The sequence below is a fragment of the Myotis daubentonii genome, chromosome 4 (assembly GCF_963259705.1).
Source record: "Myotis daubentonii chromosome 4, mMyoDau2.1, whole genome shotgun sequence".
NCBI classification, from domain to species: Eukaryota; Metazoa; Chordata; class Mammalia; order Chiroptera; family Vespertilionidae; genus Myotis; species Myotis daubentonii.
This window is the reverse complement of record NC_081843.1, coordinates 57,450,321-57,468,980: the sequence shown is the minus strand read 5'-3', so window position 1 is coordinate 57,468,980 and position 18,660 is coordinate 57,450,321.

Genomic DNA, 18,660 nt, shown 5'->3' with positions numbered 1-18,660 from the left:
AGGCTTAGGAAGAGCCACACTCAAGGGGCCAAAGAGTCGCATGTGGCTCGCAAGCTGCAGTTTGCTAACCACTGCCCTATTTGATTCTGATGCTCACTGAAATTTTAGCCACTGCCTTAGAGCAGGACTGCTCAAAGCGTGGCCCACAGATTTGTAGCACCATATGAATGAACTGGGAGCTTATTAAAATTCATAATCTTTGGCCACATTCTAAACATTAAATGTACCAAATCAGAATCTCGGAATTCTGTTTTAAGAAACTCTTCAGGTGATTCTCCTGCTAGCTAAAGTGTGAGAAGCACTACTTTAAAAGCATTCCCCTTCACTATTTCTCATTCCTGGGGCTGCACTTTATAGCACGGAGCACTGGGGCTAGCGACCCTAATAATACAGTTCTTTCACATTTATCCCCTTCTCTTGCCATCTCTATGCATACAGGTGCTGCTAACATTCTTGATGTGATGGGTCAAACCCTATAAGGGCTTGCTGCTAAGTCTAGCCTACCCTGACAGATCATTTCTCTCAAGAGGCCGATAGCATCCCAAAAGATTCTATGACAGCTAAGAAGGCTTTGCTTGCACAGAGTACAAAGAAAAAAAATTACCTCTGGGATGTGAGATAGAGTTTGTCAAACCGCACACAAATAGCATTGATGAGTCTCAGCACTATTCAACCAGAACACCCTGTTATAAACTGAAGGGTAGAAGTATTCAGAAAGGAATTGCCATATGTGAATATGCTGGGTTTGTCTGACTTTGTAAATTGTATCGCATTCTATTTGATAATATTGCAGATTTTCTACAGAAAGAGAAAATATAAAAACAATAAGATGCAAAGAATTCACTATGTCTCCAATTTTTCTTTCTATAAAGGCACAACGTGATAGCAATGGATTCAAAACAACTCAGGAAGCCTTGCACATGTCAGGAATGTAGAATATAGATTTGGAAGGCTGGGAGGGCTTCTTTGAGAGCAGGTATAAGGCAATCTTGAAAGAAGTGAAGCAAGAAGGTACTCTACTCTGAGTAAAGAGAAGACCACACAAAGACTGGGATTGAATCAGCATGGAAAATCCCAACTCTCATGTACAATTTAAGGGCAAAGCTATGGCAAATCATTTCCTAGTAGTTAACTTCCATTACAGTAAGTTCAAAGTCAGCTTCATAGGTGGCTAACAGATACATTCCATCATTTAACCATTGTCAAGGTTCTAAGAGAACTTAGAGAAAATCTGCCAAGTCACAGCCAGCCACCTGGAGAATATAATGCAACTGTAAATTTGGGCATTGGCTTGGATGTTACCTTATGGATTCTAGTTTTAACTGTGTCTGTGTTCCTCCAGCATAATGCTGTGCACACATTGGGGGTATAATAAGTAAGCAAAAAATAAACTAGTATTATTTGATGTCTATTGAAATGTTTGTATATATTCAACTAACATAGGAGGGAAAGTTTTCTAAGTTTACTCTTGTTGGTAGTTTATCAAACCCATTTTCTTGATTCCCTGCCCTATTCTTGACCACACTGCATAATGCTTTCCTAAAAAATTTTAAGGGTTTATTTCTTTCTCCATGAAAAAAAAACTTTATTACATTTCATCTGATTTAGGAAAGCAAGTGTATTTCTTGTAGCACGTAATAGTAGAGCCCATGGTTTAAGTATACACAGTGTGTTTTTACTGGCACAGTAATTTCATTTTTGGGGGATATAGGAATGACTAAAATTTGCATAATTCAAAGAAATAAGGCAAAGATGGTCAATTAGAATACATAAATTATTTTCTTAGAACTCAAAAGAGACCAGCATTATGAAAAATAACCATGACATCTAAATCAACTGCTAATGGCCAGATGATGGAATGACAGACCATAAATATGTTCTGGGTATTACTACAGCCTTCAAAATATGTGTTCTTCCCCTTTTTCTTTCTTTCTTTTTGATGGCATATTCAGGTAGGCCTTTACAAATGTTTCTTTTAAAATATACATCAGTTCTAGTAATTCCATTTTCCTTGAACCTCAGATTCACTCACTTAATGGGAACAGCAAGTTCCCATGCCATTGAGGTTAGAAAATTGGAAAGGGGAACAAAAGAATAGGGGGTAAGTCAGAAGTTTCTTATAATTTGTGAAGAAATGAGTGTGAGCACTTGCTTTTTAATCCTTTTCTTGCTTTCTAAAAAAGTACTGTATGAGGATTTATGATTACTATCCATCACTATGCTCTGGGCTTTATAATCTAATACAGGGGTAAGGAAAAGTAGGTTTACAGTTGTGAGTACGTGGAACAGTTTTTCCTTGCAGTATTTATTAATTGTTGTACTATTAATACAATATACCTGTAAACCTGCTTTCCCCCATCCCTGTATTTTCAAAGCTCCTACTTATCAGAGATGGTGGGGCATTTATTGTGACATGTCAAAGCTCAGAATTCATCAAGAATTGCTTTCTACTTACAGACATATTTCTTGTTGAAGAAAAAAATCTCCCAATGAAAGTTTAAAGGAGAACCCAGATGAATATTTTTTTTAGATGGGCTACAAATAAGTTCTGATCTCAACATGTTCCACAGCTCTCCAGAGCTGAAAAGCTAAAGACGTGCTACAATATATTTCAAAAGCAGCACAGAGCTTAGCTGCTAAAGCAATAAAGTGGTTTTTATTTCAGAAACATTCAACAGCATGAATCACATTGTCATCCACAAACAGTGAATCTGAATCAGTAGGTACCATTCTGGGATATAACTAAGCAGGCTAGCTAGCATCATTGTGAATCCTGAATGTAGTTCTGCCCACTCCACTTAAGTTGATGTTTTGTATAGGCTACAAGAAATGTGTGGTATGAGATCAATAGGGAAGTAATTAAAAGTAAAAGGCTTTTAATGATTGTAAATGAAGCTGAGAACACAAACTTGGAACTCAGTAACCTAGAGTTATGACTCTAGGGCCCTGGTTTGTTAACATCTGCTTCTTGGGTAGGAATGTTTTTCTTTCAAAATAGCAGTGCTACATGAATCAACAGCCTCCAAAGGAACTATTTCACGCTACCCAACGTTAGGTCTCAGACTTAAAAAATCTCATTGATCTTTGGTGAAATCTCAGTTATATAACTAAGAAGTTATTTTTAAAGTCATACCAGATGCTCAGTTCCTCCTCATTGCTCCCACATGGATGTGCACTATTTATTCAGAATTGAGCCAAAAGCCCTGAAATGGAAAAGTAGAATTCCTTGACAAACCTAGAGAACAGATTTGCATGCAATGGATCTGTAAATATTCCTTTTAGTTTTATTATTTGCTGCTGGCTTTTGAGCTGCCCTACTCACACACTCAAATCTTCGACTCTTAAACTGCAGATTGGTAAGGTGTTGAGGGAAGGCAACACCTTAACTGAGAATTCAGAGATGCATCCTACAAGGGAGTTAGATTTTGGAATTAGAGTTTTGCCAAGTTAGAGTGGCTTGATAAATACATCAGGATTTTCACTAGAGTTCCAAAAGAACTATGCTTTAGAATTAAAAGCTACAAAACAGGACTAAGGAATTTACCAACAATTTAACTGCCTGATAGCAAAGAAAAAACCCTTTGGAGGAAGATAATTGAATCCAGAGTCTCCTTAGTGTACCAGTACAATATTCAGCATGAAATTAATGTGAACAGACATATGAACAAATTGAAAAATGTGACCCATAGTCTGGAGGAAAGAAATAATTGCTACACAAAGACAAACCAGATGTTAGAATTAATAAGGCAACTTTAAAATAACCATAAATAATGTTAGAGAATCTACAGAAAACATTAGATATAATGGGTGAAATGGTAGGAAATTTCAGAATAGTGTGGAAACTATTAAATAAATAAATGAGTAAATAAAATTTTAAATGAAAAAATGCAATGGATGAAATTCATAGTAGATTAGATATAAGAGAAGAAAGGATAAGTGAACTTAAGACAGTAAAAAGAAATCATCCATACTGAAGTGCAGAGGGAAGCATGATTGAAAAAATAATGAACAAAACCTCCATGAAGTTGGGACATAGTAATTGGAGTCCCAGAAAGAAAGAGATGAGGGAGAATGGGTCAAACAGGGAGAAAGATGGAGAGAGAAATGGGGTTGGGGGGAGAAGAGTTAGGCCAGGGGTCCTTAAACTACGGCCCTCAGGCCACATGCAAATACAAATATTGTAATTGTTCCCATTTTGTTTTTTTACTTCAAAATGAGATATGTGCAGTGTGCATAGGAATTTGTTTATAGTTTTTTTTTTTAAACTATAGTCCGGCCCTCCAACGGTCTGAGGGACAGTGAACTGGTCCCCTGTTTAAAAAGTTTGAGGACCCCTGAGTTAGACAGTAAGAGAGAGAGAGAAGTTTCACTTCAGTTTTAAGCTCAGTTCAATCTGAAAAATCTAAGTAGTTCTTAAGTAGCAGTATAGAATCTTTCCTAGACAAAATTGCCCCATTTCACAAACATTATTCATTTCCTCAGGTTTTTTTCCCAAAGTGATGCCTAGATGTCTGTTAGGAGCAAGTGCCTGACTGTAGGAGAAGAGAAGGACAAGGCTCTGCAGGCCCAAGTCCTCTCCTCTCTAGGATTATGTCCCTGTCTACCTGAATGCAGCTGCCCCTTCTAAGCTAAACTCAAACTTGTGTTTAGTAGAACTCAGATCTGTCATGAGTAGGACAGAGGCTAACTGGGCCTCCCCGCAGCTCTCATTCCTGCCTACTCGCAAGTATCTGCCACACTCTTCTTCCATCCTCTAGTCCATTGGTTCCACCTTGGCTTCTGCTGCTATAATAGGATTGCTGGCTTAATTCTGCATTAATTCCACATTGGAATCCTGAGTCTCATGCCTCCTTTCTAACCACTGATCAGTGGCTTAGCTTCCAAGATAAGACAGGTACCGCAAGAGAGGTGATCACTTTTCAGAGTCCTAAATTGGGAGTAAGATGAAACCTCACCTGTCCCCAATCTGTTTCTACCCTCTCCATTCCCAAACCCTCTCTGACTTATCTCACACACTCTGGACTTCAGCTTGGAGAGAGAAAATACTTTTTGCTTTCTCCAAGACCTATAACAAATTCCCAGGCGAGGAAAGGTATCTGTACTTCCTGTGGTCTATATCCTCCTCGCTCTGTCATTAAGAACCATCTGGTGGCTTCACTGTCAAAGGCAAAGGAGAAACGTCTTTATTCTACAGAAGAATGTGATAAACAGAGTCCTACAACCATAATACCCAAGCTATTATGAGCAGGAGGGAGGTAAAGAAAATGGAAATCCTGTCTTAAAGTAATTGCCTGGCTATTGTGTTACTTTATAATCTTGTTTGGCAAAACAGAAACTATTCTCTGTCCTTGCTTTGCTTTCCCAGCAAACTCCGATCTCTCCCCAGACATTCGTACTGCTGAAGCTGAATAGGATTGAGAGAGAGAGAGAAACAGAGACAGAGGCAAAGATAGAGGTAGAGAAAGAGAGACAGAGACAGAGAAATACTTTTCAAAACATAACTATCACTCCATAATTTATTTTATGTATGACTATGCCATATGGGCAAAGCTGTAAGATATAAATCCATTTTGGGATAATTTTAATAATCATGTGAGTCTTGAAGTCCCTTGCATTTCAGAGTTTGTTAGCATTGGATCCTCAGAGTAGGGAAAGGTGTAGCTCTGCTCCCAAGCCTGGTGACAATACATTATGAAAGTGACTGCTGTTTTCCCCACCTCTCTGAATCGTTGTCACCATACCAAATTTAAGCTTCTCGGGATGGAAGTAAGAAGAATTTGGAAAAACGTGTATCTCAGCTCAGAAAGTTTCTAGTAGATTCTTGTCTCCAGCATTGACTATTACCTCCTCTGAGTCGTTATAAACTGTATCATATAGAATTCATATCAAGCCTTGAATTAAGAGTCAAATTATGACACATTATGATTGGTTTTAATTCCCAAGTATGTGTTTATTATTTAAGGAATTCTAGCTCTTCTTTTAAAAAATGTGTTCTCAATTTGAATGTAGTGATAAATTTCCAAATTTACTCATGGTCATTAACAAAAGAAGATTTAGCATAATAATTGATGGGAGAGCGTCTAGAGATAGGCTTCCGTGGGATTTAGCTCAAACAGGAAAGTTTTCAGACTGCACATGGTTATTTTATGTCTTTCTCACAGAACAAATCCCCGCAGGAGCAGTGAATCTCGGATGTGTTGTCTCTGCTGGTTTATTAATGACACTGTCTGGTGGACATCGATGAGTCACTCAAGGGCTGTAACCGATTCCCATCTTTCCGTAAGTGTCCTGTCCTAGTTTATATCAGTATAGCAAGGTAGAAAACAATTCACGCGTATCAACCTGAGGCTGATGTGGCAGCTGAGTTTTATGCGTACAACAAAGTTCTAAATATTTAATGTACAGGGTTCTTTCTAATTCAGAAGAAATATGAAGGTGGTGCTCCTGAAATCTGAAAGTGAACATTACGGTTCAAATGACTTCATGTTGGCATTAGTTGGTTTAAGAAGAAATGAAACCATTTCAGAAAAAAACACTTTTATCTGAAAGAAACAGAAAAAAAAATCTTTACATGTGTGTTTAATTTTTACATAGTAGCCATAATATTTCCTCTGATCATAAGAGCATGACATAAAGCTAAATAGCACTATGAAAAAGTTATTCTTCAGAAATGAGCTGTAATGCCTTTTATTGGACAAATTGGAACTATTAAGAAATATTAGAAATCTTTTTCTATAATAAATTGATATTATATTATTGTGAAAAACATCAGAGCTTCTCTCTTCCTTAAGCTTTGACATTTATTACAATGTGTAGTCTACCTCTATGATTGCTTTTATAATAACAGTATGAAAAAATAAAATATCTATTGAACAAATATAGTACATATAGCTGTCAAAATTGCCTATGTCAAAAAAAGAAAGCAAAATAAGTTTGAACTTCACCAAAATAGCTATATATATAAATTTTTCTTTGGTCTCTTAACTGTGTCTATCTGGAAAACCAAATGCCCCAAAGGTTATATAAAAATATTTTAAAGCTGATTATAATCATTTAATGAGAAAATCCATGTTTCCTCCAGGTAATAGGGACTGATTAAGCATAAAAAGTGGCAGAACATAGCCAGCTTCCTTCTCCTCAGATGGTATCAGAATACAGACCTGAGGGATCTTTGATGAAAGCATGAAAAATAAGGATTTATTTAGGTAACATCAAGCCAGGGTATTTGGGTAAAACTAGTAGTAACATTCCAGTATTTTAATAAATGAAATAATCTTTACATTACTAGAAGCTTACATCTCACAAACAATTCAGGAGCTAGTTTTCCAACATTTTTCTTAAATCACATTTAAGATACTGAATGCTATAAATAAGTCAAATTAGCATAAAATAAACACATTTTAATAACATTTTTAATATGAAACAGCATTGAAATCTGATGCCTAGCCAGACAAGAACTTAAAACTGACTAAACTGTTTCAAATGCTATGTCTTTAAATTAATTTATGTTGAACACAGTGGGTACCAGAATCCATTCTGGTTGCTATGACAACAGACACTGAAAATTTAAAAATCCAGCAGCAGGCTCAATTCCCTGCAAAGAGGGCTATTTTACATTAAAATTACATATCACTGCAACAGTTTTGATGAAACATATTAAACAGATAAATATGCAAGTCATCTTTTATAAGACAATTTAATTAGTGTATGTGAGATGCCGTGTTTATCATTTTTACTTAAATTTTCTCCTAGCTACATTTAAAGAGTGATTTGAAATCTAAATTTCAGAAAGCAAGCAACTAATGATCAAAATGCTACACAAGGGAAAGGAAAGATATCTAAACCATGTAATAAAAAATGTTATGGAGTATCAGTCTATAATATTTGCTTTGCAAATGTACCCTTGGCTGTTGGGCCATTCTCCTAAGATGGGAACTTAAAAGAACAACAAAAGAAGGACATGCTTTCATATGAATCATTGATTTTTTTTGATTTGATAAAATGCATTATATTTTATCTGAAGAATCTTTTAATTGGTTGTAAAATTACTGGATTTGAAAACGATTGTGTTTGTATCATTATAATATGGTTTTTATGGGGTCAAGGCTCATCAATTCTACCAAACTAACATACCCACTCATGTAGCCCAAAAAACAGTCATCTTGTACATATAAACCAAATGGAGGGAAATGAGACATGAGGGGCTGTCAATCAATGTGTGCCAAAGAGGAGAGAAATACAGAGGTCTCAGGAAGTGATACTCCTCCCTCTGTCTCCTTCCATTGGAGTGTGAAGGGCAAGAGAAATGACTGCTGGGTAATAGTTACATGCACATCATGATAGCCAGGTTTCCCAATCTGTCTTTAAAAACACACTTTTTTTTTTTTTTTTTCAGGACAGGTCATTTTCTTGTTATTTAGTCTGCTAAAATGTAATACTACTTTTGAACTGGCTCATCTTGAGACATGGACTAAAATTAGTTCCTTTCAGGTGTGTCCCTTATGCCAAGAATTAATTCCATTTGGAAATACAGAGATTTCCTTTTTTGTGTTCATTTTATAGTTTTCAAATTAGATCATTTAATCAAGTTGTATGTTTTCAAATCTTATTTGAAAAAGAAACAGGAAGTGTGGAAGATTATAGAAAGACAACATTTTTTCTTCTCGTTAAGTAGGTCCCCTATATAAAAGATTTCCCTAACACACAAGAATTCTAAGTCAACAAAAGACCTCAAGCGTCTAGGAAATTTATTCAGTTCGTTAACCCTATTTTTTACAGTTCGGAAGGATGCCCAAAAATTCCACTTTATTTGCCTTCCAAACTTTTTTAAAAAAGAAATAAAACACTATTTGGATCCAAAAATGTGCATTGTTCTTGAAATATAGACTGTGGAGACAGAAATCAATAAGAATGTCCACATTTCAAATACATTTTAAAGAGATAGAAAATCAAATTATTTTAATATGTGAAATCCAATATTGCTTCTCCACTCTGAAATTATAGGATATTAATTATGTTGAAAATATATTTATCATCAGAATAAATATTACCCATGATGATTCAAAGAAAGAAAATTTTCCTATTAAAAAGTACATGGGATTAAAAATATGAAAACTCATTCATGTTATATATTTTCATTTATTTTTTTCAAGTGGTTTGAAAAGAATTAGCTAAGATCCAGTGGGCAGAGAACTACAAACAAGATTTTAATTTTGTAGTTTTAAAACCATATGTTTATATAATCTACATGGAACACTATGTACTATTAAAACCATTCTTCAGTCTTCAACAGTCCTCTTTAGGTATTTATAGGCCTTGAGATACACTCCAAGTGTTAGAATTTGCAATGGCTTTTCACACATTCCTGTTTAACTTGTCAGCAACAACATTTATAGATGTGCTACATGGCATAAGAAATTATTTTTATTTAATTTGTACCTCTTAAAAATCATGCATTATCCATGTGTAAATAATACAAAGATGTTTAACATTACTAATTTGGTGTTATAGTTGAAGAGATATATTTCCTCCCTGTTATCATTCAAAAAATCAACATATTTTGAACTTCTGTCATGAACAAGACATGTAAAGGATAAGGTCTAATCGGGGGATGAAGACTACTACACTGACATTGAGTATGCAAACAATGATGAGACAAGGTAGTAAAAATGATTTTTGCCTGAACATATCAGGAAAAACTTTCTGGAGAAGATGGCATTTGTGCTGAGGCTTGAATTTGCAGAGTATAGAGCCTGTACATAAAAAAGAAAGGCCTTCACGAAGTAGGGCTAATGTAAACAGAGATGGGATAGGGGAACATGTAGACAGACTATGACCTCCCTACCTGTAGCTGGTACTGAGATATGTAAAACCATATTCCCTCAGCACACACTTCCCTACACCCATGGCTACTAATGGAAAACACCTGTCACTCTGGTTATAAAAGAAAGTTTGGTCCATTCCAGGCAAGCTGCAAGTGCCAATTATTTATCTCAGATGTAGCCATCCACCAGAGACCAAAGAGAGATTGGTGAATGGAACTCCCCAGCTTCCTTGCCCTTCAGGTGGAATAATTTGAGGTGCAACACTTAAAAGTCTTCCCAGAGTCCTCCATTTCCCCAGGACACCAGCCCAGTTTAACCACAGTAATCATTTGCTTGATAATAAATTCTTTTATTTTCTGTATTGATTAAGGTATTATATATGTGTCCTTATCCCCCCCTGATAATAAATTCTTTATTGATTTCATTTCCTTTCCCACCCAACTTGCCCACTTTCCTGCTGCTGCTTCCTGGGGTGACCTTGAATAAACCACTTGCACTTGAATCCTTCTCTCTCAGTATGCTTCAGTGGAAAACCAAACAAAGGCAGTATTTATTCCTACTTTGACCAGTCCTTGCCATCTTTGTCTTCCTGGGAGAAATCGCTAAAGCTTAGAAGCCTAAATCACACAGGAATTCAAGTCTGAAGAATTCTCACTTCTCCCTTTTAATCCTCAATTAAATCCAGAATTACAAATTTCCCGTTAATAAAATACAGTGGGTGGTTTCCCACCCGCAGCCCCCGATGACTCATCCTGCAGTTTAGTGTTCCAGACCATTTTGAAAAAGTCAGGGGAGCTCTGACATAGCACTCCTTCTAGGCTCATACTTTAAATCAGCAAGTTATTCTTCCAAATCTGTTTTATAGAGAACAATAACAACTATGTAACTAAATATGTTCAATATCTAAAGGCCATCGTATAGTAAAAGTACCAAGCTCCCAAGAACCATTAGTCCAAATTTCATGCTGGCTTTGCATTTGTACAAGAAGTACTGTTGCTAAGTCTTTCTTTTGATTAATAAAACACAACAACTTCCTCAAAATCTGTTTTTATGAAGTGTTTATTTTAGTTGGAAATGTCAGCTCTAACTATGAAGTTAGGAAGACCTGAGTTCAAATCCTGATGCAACTCGCATTAGCTATAACATTAGACACATTACTTGCCCCTCCCGACTTCCTTATCTTCTTTCCCTAAATTAGAAATAATAATAGTACCCAGATTTACAGTAACCATTAGGAATAGATGAAATAAGGTTTGTATAACCTAACATGTAGTAAGTACTCATGTTAATTTATTTAAAAAGGGATCTGGTAATGCTTCATTCACTAATTCAATTAACATTTATTGAGCATCTGTTTTTTGCTAGACCATGTGATGAATAAAATACAATCTTTCTCCTGCCCTCCAGGAGCTTACAGTATATGGAGAAGACAGATACACTTTTAAAAATGAATAACTAAAACATATAAACTACATTTATATCATAGTCAATATACTGTCACATATTAATACTAAATCGGATAGTTATAATGGAAACTATATTTTCCTTGACTACAGCAACAGTAAAAAATGCTATTCATAATTTCTATGCTTTATAGACCACAGCAGCATTCAGCATCTACTTATTTTATATTTGGCAGATTAAATTGCATAACCTTGTAATTCTTAAGAACTATTTTCTTCCCATTACCAGGGTGTTAACATTTGGATGGCTGATACTTAAGAAAATGAGAATGGGTGCTGTTAACCTGGGTCATGGTAAATGTAAAGAGAAATTCTAACCATGTAAGGCTTTGTTGTGGTCCAAGAGAAATGAATTGCTGGTCTGCCTAACTTATCATGTCACGCCACTAAAATTACCATCAGTGTCATTAACTGACATCAATTGGCTAAGTGTTTAGGGGTCTGGGATGTTTAATATTCTCCTGCCAAAAATATCTAGTAATATGTTCTGTTGATCGCTGAAGCAAAAGCTCACCCTGCTTCCTGTTCCACACATTTGCAGCATGTTTCATTCTTATCTAAGAAAGTGTTTTGTGTATGTGCTGCATTCACTTGACCCAGCATGCTCCAAAGTTGCTCATTTCCGTAGCTCATCCTCACATGCCATTCCGCACATGGGGAGCACACAGCCTGGGGCCCCCGGGCCTCTCTCACACCTCTCAGGGATCAGCAGGGTGTCATTTTCTGGGATTACGAAGGAGAGGAAGAGCCTGTGATGAAGTGGCTCAAGGTGTGCCAGCAGGCTCAGTGAGGTGTTTAACTGAGACGTGGAGAGGCTCGCTGACACTCACAACTCAACCATCATGCACTCACCTCGTAACACCTGGCTCTCACACCTAATTTTTAAACTGTCTGTACCTACTGCCCTGTAAGAATATCACCAATTTTCTTTTTAAAATGATAAAGGGATATCTCTTAACACTTGGGAAGATGGATCAAGCCTTCATCTTAACCTTGTCTTCTCATCTTTGCAAAAGTTAATGTTTAACATTTTTACAAACCATTTGCTTATAAGGCAGACATTTTAGTAACTATTTCTACTTTGAAGACAGTTATAACCTCCTTAATCTTAGTTCTTGAACTCTCTTTTACAAAAATTATATTTTTAGAATGACAAACATAACTTTATTTCTGCTCTTAAATAAGTATTACATTTTCTTTTCATGAAGAAAGAAAGGATAAATTCTGCAATTAAACATTTGCTAATCTTCTTATTTTATTTCTTGAAAAAGCTTCTCCTGAAAGATTTTAGAATTAAGTCCTTATGTTGGAAAGACCTTAGGAATTAACTTTTCCAGCATATCTGACCCTTTCATACTACAAATTCAACCAATTATTTGTTGAGGTAGGGAAATATCAAAAGAAAAAGGAAGAGGTGTCAGGAAGCCAAGGAAAAAAATACCACTATTTTTTTTTTCTTTTAAACCACAAGGGAGTCAGAGAAACAGAGGGCCAGGAACAAGTAAGGGCCAGGAGGTGCTAAAACTACAACTAAACCAGTGCAAATGCCTGGAGAAGAATCAATGATGAATAAAAACCCAGACAAGGACAGTATAGGAATAAAAGTTATGAGATAATTTCATTTATAATCATGGATATTAAAACATTAGCAAGTGACATAAAAAAATACTTGTGACTAAATTAGATTTATTCCATGAATGCAAGAATGGCTTGAATTAGAAAACCTAGTATTGCAATTGAACACATTAACAGATTAAAGAAGAGAAACCATATGTTCATCTTAATAGATGGAGGAGGAAAATGTTCTAAAATTGAACACCTGATCATAATAAAATGTTGAGTAAGTTTGAAATGGAACAGAGTTAATGGCAAGGGTTGAAATAAATTAGTAGTAACTAAATCATTAGGTAGAGGTTTGTAAGAAATTATATACTGAGCATTTTGTTAATACTGTAAGTAGTCTGTAAAACCACTTTTAAGTATAGATTTTTAACTTAATCCTGCAATAGAGATTAAGGAGGTAAACCTTTTCTACATTTTCAACTCATCTTCCATATTCAACAAATAATTAAAAAATTTCCATGTAGTATTCATCACTCTGTGAAACTACAAAGTCACGAGAGCTATCCTGCCCACTTTAAGTCGGTTTTAAACGTCCAGGCCTTCAGTTCCACATGAATGGATGTGAGGCCCAAGTCAAAAGTTAAAGGGGTGAGGCTAACCTGGTAGATACATAAATACTTATCATCCCACTGAATACTCTTAATGGGGCACAGTCATGCTAACTAGGTTTTATCACTTTCTTCTCATTATTTCAGTAATAATAACAAATCACATAGTTTAATTTTCACTTTTGCCTCTTAGTAATAAATTCTAACATAAAGACCACATCAAAAATTTTAGAAATGTAATCTATACTAATAAAAGGGTAGTATGCTAATTGGACTGGCCATTTTCTGGACATTCTTCTGGACATCCTTCTGGACAAAGCCACTGTGGTGGGGGCCAAGGCAGAGGCGGTTAGGGGTGATCAGGCCAGCAGGGGAGAGCAGTTAGGGGCAATCAGGCAGGCAGACAGATGAGCAGTTAGGAACCAGTGGTCCTGGATTGTGAGAGGGATGTCCGAGCGGTAGTCAGACATCCTCCAAGAGGTCCCAGATTGGAGAGGCAGGCCAGGCTGAGGGACACCCCTCCGTCCCCCCTCCCTCCCGTGCACAAATTTCATGCACCAGGCCTCTATAAGGAGAAAGGAGATCCTGCAACTATAAACTACCTGTTATAAATCTAATTGCTAAGAAAACTTAGGAAATTATATGTTAGGGTTGATTTAAAAGTTTGTGGGGTTTTTTTTTTTTATTGCTTTCAGAGAGAACAGGAGAGGGAGAGAGGGTTAAAAACATCAATGATGAGAGAATCATTGGTTGGCTGCCTACTGCACACCCCATACTGGGGATGGAGCCCACACCAGGGCATGTGCCCTGACCGGGAATCGAACCGTGACCTCCTGTTTCATAGGTTGATGCTCAACCACTGAGTCACACCAGCCGGCACAGTTGATTTAATGTGGGAGTTGAAGCACTCATTCTATTTTTGTCATTTGGGGGAGTCTTATGTTGCTATGTTGTATGATTTTAATCATAAGTATTGGCATTGTATTTATTCCTGTAAATGTATGTTACATATATATAAAGTTATGAAATAACTTCTTATATGGGAGAGGATATTACATGCAGAGACTAGGTATATACAAGGTTAGAGGTAGAAATCCAAGTAACATGTTTTCAGAATAATAAATAAAATATTTTGGTTGCATCAAGGAGTTTGTGCACAGAATAGTTAGGAAGTAAATGAAGTCAGTGTTTTGGACTGAATGTTTGTGTCCCCTCACAATTTTTATGTTGAAGTCCTAATCCCTAAGTCATGAGGATGGAGTCCTCAAGAATAGAATTAGTGCCTTTATAAAAAATATACCAGAGAGAGCTCTCTCTCTCTCTCTCTCTCTCTCTCTCTCTCTCTCTCTCTCTCTCTCTCTCTCTCCCCCCCCCCTCCAAACCCCACCCTGTAAGGATTCAAGGAGAGTGGGATGGTCATTTTCAAACCAAGACGAGGGCTCTCACCAGATACAGAAATTATCAGGACCTTGACCTTGGACTTCCCAGCCTGCAGAACTGTGAGGAATAATGTTTGTTGTTTAAGTCACCAAGTTTACAGCATTTATTATAGTAACCCAAATTGACTGACGGGTTCAAGAAGACCTCGCAACGTGGAGCTAAAAGACAACACTTTGAAAAGTTTACAAAGAAAAATGTTACAATTGCTACTAGAAAAGGAACCTGGCTTTAGGCGGGCCTGCCTAGGGCCAGCCAGTAGTATGTGAGATCTTGACTTCCTGCAGAAAAAATTATACAACATGCGTACAGATGACTATGAGGGAATATTTACCAAAGCTGAGGATGTAAAACAAGAAAGGGCTTAGCATAGAAAAAGCAACAGGAGAGCCTAGGCTGGGCTGCCCTAGCTCTCTGGGAAGTGAGAGAAAAGGGGGCCTTGGGATCAGTTCAAGGGTTAGCCTGGGACCAGCTGCCCCTGCCCATTGCTCCCCATGGTTGCAAGTCTCCTGGAGCCCTTTAGGGTGTACAAGATGCATGCTTGTGGGAGAAGAAATGAGGGAAGAGGAGGGGAAAGGGAATGGTGAGGACTGCTCCCCAGAGGGAGAGCGTGAGCTTGGTCCTTTGTCTTGAGGTTTTATCTTGAGGGGAGGTTAAGGGGAGGGTTTCAACAGAATATTCATCAGTTTTCTAGGTGTGTTCCTTCAGGGTCCTGGTCTTCACTGATGGGTCAATGTCAGGTCAGGGGGTCATTATCATTGCAGTTGGTCCTGGTGTTGATCACCTGTTTTGCTGCTTTTCTGGGTCTGGAGCTGAAATACAACTGAGGCCTAGATGTTATTTCTATGGAGGTGACCTTCTGTATCTGCTGTAAATTGCTTGGTCATTTTGTTTAACTATCTTTCTCAGTTTCCCTATTCTGTTTGTCCTGGCTCATTGGCCTGTCTCAATATTTAAATGTAGCTGTTTTGTTGTACCCTTTTCTAGGAAAGATATTCGTTCTTATGCCTTATGAGGAAGATTTGCTTCTGCTTCCTCCCAAATGGTCCCATTCTGAGGCTCCCTGGGCCCAGACAAAATAAATCTGTCATTCAAAACCTGGAAGCTAATGGAAGGACCTGTTAGGGTGTGGGTGGGCAGAGCTTGGGGAGAGTCCCTGAAACAATTGTACCTGAAAGGAGGGAGTCATTAGGGACCTACAACCAGGTTTATTTCTGTTGTCTTGGTTCTTTATTACTAGCACTCCCTCTCTCTATCAAAAATGTCCCCATTTGGACAATAAATCACATGGCTGTTCTATTGATTGGCTGTCCACCTGTGGCTAAGCCCTTGGGCAAAGAGTCACTGCTACAGCTAATTCAACCTGAATTGTCTCAAGTAGAAAGCTTTCCAGAATATCTTCTAAACTATTTTGTAGATATATTTTAAAAGATCAAAGATATCTATGAAGATAGTGCAGGAATAATAATCTATAAAAGTATTCATTAAGCTTAAAGCAAAAATTCAAGAAGAGCACTCTAGTAAAAATATTCTTGGCATTATTTAAAAATTTTCTATTTATGGCTTCCAGAAATACTGTACAGAAAATCTGGGAAGAGTAAATTAAATAATAATATCTTACATTATTGGGCATTTTTTCATGTGACAGGCAACATGCTAAAAAACAACAGTCTTGTCTGTAGACCCACCACTTATGGAAAAGCATGCATTTCTAAGGAATTTATATATATCATTTCATTTAATCCTTGTGAAAATCCTATGAAGTGGGTACTATTATTCTGCTCACCTGGCATGTGAGGAAACAGAGGTACAAAGGGGTTAGTTCATCCAGGACTCATAGCTGGGATAGGCTGGAGCAAACCTCGAGGCAATTTAACCTCATAGTATATTTTTAAAACTACTTTGTTATAATGACTCGTAATATGAACAAAAGCCAAAAAGTCTTCCATTTAAAGTCCATTCGAACTTCTTTTTTTTTTAGAATTAGAAACTTTTGATGTCAGGTCCAACCTAACACTTTCTGCCTCCATAGTAGGTGCTAATCTGGTTCCCTAGGCAAACACTGTCCCTTGCATCTCTGATACACATTCTCACATAGCACTGAGAATTTTGTCTCTGATATATGTCCCCGAGATAGCAGGATATCCAAGAAAAGAATTGTCATCACTCCCTAACAGGTCTCTAATTTGGAACTATAGATTTTGTTTCATATATTTTTTCTTGGGCTTTTAAGAAACTTGATTCTAATCCCTAAAGATATTGACACTGGGCTTCTATCCACCACTATTACCCAAGCAGATATTAGAAATGGCTTTGACATTGTGTCAGTTAGGGAGACTTTCAGCTACCAGAAACAAATCTCAATTGACAGTGGTTTAAACAAATGTAGGTTATTTTCCCACAACCCAAACACCTAGCGTTATGTGGCTCTGTCATTGCTACTACTGCTCAAAAATGCTGTCAGGGTCCAGGCTCTTCCTGTCTTCTGGCTCTCTATCAGGCTTGTTACCACATGGCCTCAGGATGGCTACAGTTTCACACCAGGCTGTGTTTAAGGTAGGAAGAAGAGGAAAGGCATTTTGTAAAAAGTTCATTTAACCCTTTCATTAGCAGACTTTAAAATACATCTTTTTGGTCCCCTCTAGCCAAAGGAAGTATATGGGTTTCCAGCCTCCAGAAGGTGACCAATAGAGGTGAAGGTTGGGAACATGTTTGGGTAAGGCAACCAAAAGTCTGCCACAGGAACCAACATGTGACTTGGGATCTTCAGGTTGGTGTGAACTCTACCCTTTCACCCAACACTGAAGGATGGGAATGTAGGTAATGGGAACATAATCTTCATTCTCCATATTCTTAGGGGCATTTTCTTCCTCACTCTACCCCAAACTGTCTTTGGTCATAGAGAAAAATATTAATCAAAATGTTACTATTTTCTCCAGCTCTGGAGTGTTTGTAGCAGCTCTTTTTTTCTCCTTTCTTCTTTTCCCCCAACAATCTGAGAAACGTTGGACTTGAATATTATTATTCAAATGAAAAGTCTTATTAATATATTGATATATGCATGGTGAAATGTGTGGATGAAAAAAATATATAGTATATATAGGGTGTCCCAAAGTTCCAAAAATGTATATACACACTTTGAATAACTATAAAGGTGGTGTTTATTAAAATACATTTCATTTTTAAAATTGAGCTACTAGCTGTTAATGCATTTGTGGGAGACACCCTGTATATAGTTGCTGGGAAAATAACAGTGATTCTTCACTCTGTGCATACACATTTCTTATCAGTTGAATTTTTTTTAATACAAGCGTATATTGCTCTTTTAACCAGTAAAAGCAATGAAGATAGAAACAGATAGTTATTAAATTTCTCACTAGCTTTTATGCTTCAGGCTGAATAACCCCAGTTCAATTAATCTTCTTGAAGGCCTTATTTTATAACCAGCTTTGTGGTTAGAAAAACTTGTTGAAGTATAACTCTGAACTTTCAACAAGTTTTTCAGCTATTCTCTAATAATTAGCAAATTTTCATGACTTAAACCACTCAAGTCAGATTACTAAAGTGCTAAAACATTCATAAGCCATCCTCCCTCTTACAAATGAAAGTGAATGACTTACCCTCTGAAGTGCCTATGTATCCCCAGAACATGCTGACCTTGCACATTTTTGCTTGCCTTTTAGTTGGCAGGTTACCACACTTGCTGGTTTGTGAGTAGTGACTTTATCAGGTTTGTGAATAATGCCTGTTATCAATAGAAAATTG